The sequence below is a fragment of the Physeter macrocephalus genome, chromosome 18, assembly GCF_002837175.3.
Source record: "Physeter macrocephalus isolate SW-GA chromosome 18, ASM283717v5, whole genome shotgun sequence".
Taxonomy (NCBI): Eukaryota; Metazoa; Chordata; class Mammalia; order Artiodactyla; family Physeteridae; genus Physeter; species Physeter macrocephalus.
Genome location: NC_041231.1, coordinates 62,205,366 through 62,207,830, shown reverse-complemented (window position 1 = coordinate 62,207,830; position 2,465 = coordinate 62,205,366). Strand labels below are relative to the sequence as shown.

General features: G+C 49.0%; 2 pseudogenes; both read left to right on the top strand.

The window, feature by feature from the left end:
* Positions 1-2,465, top strand: part of LOC129391527 (DNA (cytosine-5)-methyltransferase 1-like) — a 107,344-nt pseudogene that overhangs the window by 96,466 nt on the left and 8,413 nt on the right.
* On the top strand, positions 364-2,435 carry LOC114484166 (ferritin light chain-like; annotated as a pseudogene).

Genomic DNA, 2,465 nt, shown 5'->3' with positions numbered 1-2,465 from the left:
TAGATCATGTTTCCCCTAAATTTCATGTTATTCCCTGAGTTTTTCAAACCCAGGGCTAAGGGGTTTGCCAGGATGAGATTTTAAGTGCTCACACTGGGGAAGTCCCTGGCAAACCAGGACAGAGGTCATTCTACATTGAAATGTAAAGCATCCTAAATAACCCTGCCCCTGCTCCCAGATACTAGTCTGTGCGAACCAGTGGAGAAAAGGCATTCTCCATTACTACCACGGCAAATGCTGCTGTACTTGCCTTGGCTAGCTCCTATCCTCCCAGATACTAGTCTGTGCCAACCAGTGGAGAAAAGGCATTCTCCATTACTACCACGGCAAATGCTGCTGTACCTGCCTTGGCTAGTCCCTATCTTTTCCAGGTGCCACTCCCCTTCACCTGCTGGTGGTTGCTTTGGCCAGCTGACAATGCAGATATTTTCAAACTTTAAGGTGAATAAAAATCATCTGGAGGGTCTGTTATAACAGAGATCACTGAGCCCCACCAGAGTTGTTGATTCCACAGGGCTGGGACAGGGCCCTAAAACTTGAATATCTAACACATTATCAGGGGACGCTGGTAAAGCTGGTCAGGTTGTTACCGAATGCAGGTTCATGCGTCTGAAGCACAGTGAGGCCAAACTAACCTAAAGGTTGGAGTCTGGAGCAGAGAAAGATTTGTTGCGGGATCGAGCAAGGAGAGGGGTTGGCCCATGTTCCAAAAATCCCTGAAATCTCCAAAGGATTTCAGCAAAGCATTTTTAAAGGCCAGGTGAGGGAGGGACGTCCCAGGGAATGTGATTACTTTGTGCACAATCCTCTGATTGGTTGATGTTGAGGCCACAGGACAGGTAACATTATCCATCCTTAGGTGCCAGAATGTATGGGGGCTACATGCTCATGATCATCAAGGAGTTAATTTCTTCCATTGGGTGGTGGTTTTTAGCATCTGAAAACCCAAGAAATATGCCTGAGATACTATTATCTGAGTACTTCAGAGAGGAACTACAGCAGACGATATGGGGGATGGGTCTGTCCTAGGAAGGCCCCCTAGGGTACTGCTTGGTTACAAGGTGACCATACTTTGAGAACCACTGCTCTAGTGGCTTGGAATGTTAAGAAAGTAATGGAAGAATCCCTTCCCAGATCTAGATTCTAGTATCGCCAGCTATTTTGGTGGGGGGAAGGGTAAGTTTTGTCCTTGCTTGGACTTCTTGTTCATTTCTATCAAAGCCTATTTGAGGCAGTGTGCTCGGCGGTCCTGCACATCTGTCTTTTGCTTCAACAGTGTTTGGAATGAACAGACCCAGGGATGCTCCTTGCTCCAGGCCCTGACCACCCTCCTACCTTTCTTCCAGTCACAACCTTTAGAATCAGCCACTCACCTATCCTCAGCCTCCAGGACAGGCCAACACCGTTTTTTGAGCTTAGCTCCTTACCACTGATCAACCACGCCGCCGTCCACCACCTGTTCAACATGCATCTGTGGCCACTTACCTCTCTCTGAGCTTCTATTTCGACAGCAACAATGGGACTCTAGACAGTGTGGGCCACATTTGGCGCAAGCTGGCTGAGGAGAAGTGTGAGGGCGCCCAGCGTCTCTTGAAAATGCAAAACCAGTGCTGCGGCCGCGCCCTCTTCCAGGATGCACGGAAGTCTTCTCAAGATGAGTGGGGTAAAACCCAGGACTCTGTGGAAGCCGTCATACTTAGGGAGAAGAACCTGAACCAGGCACTATCAGATCTGCACGCCCTGGGTTCTGCCCGCGCGGACTCCCACCTCTGTGACTTCCTGGAGAGCAGCTTCCTGGAGGAGCAGGTGAAACTCATCAAGAAGCTGGGCGACCACCTGACCAAGCTCCATAGGCTGGCTGGTCCGCAGGCTGTGCTGGGCGACTACCTCTTTGAAAGGCTCACCCTCGAGCACAAACAGGAGTCTCTGAAGTCCAGCGGCCTCTGAGGAGCCCCTCTGGCGTCAGAGCTTCCGCCTGAAGCCCCGCTCTGCAGCCACTAGGCAGCTTTGTAACCGCCCTGGAGCCCTCTCCCAAGCCTTGGACCAAATGGAAACAATAACGCTTTTTGCAGAAGAAAAAAAAAGCCTATTTGAAACACAAACAGAATTAAGAGAAAAAAAGAAATATATATATATATATTCATGTTCTCTTAACATGAATTGCCCCACTTTATCTGTGTGAAATGAGTTTGTTCCCGTTATTGGGCTGGTTCTCAAGCTTTGCTGCTCATTTGAATTACCTAAAGAGCTTTTAAGAAAAACATTGGTGTCTGGGTCCCAGCCCCAGAGATTTTGATTCAGTAGGTCTAGGGAGGAACCTGGGCACGGGGAGGTCTCAGAGTTCCCCAGGTGATTGTAAAGTGCAGCAACTTTGTGAACCACCTCTTGGCTTCAATCCGGCTAGTGATCAGATATTAAATCTAAGACACATGGGCTAGTGCGTGAGCTCTGTTGCTAGGTGTATT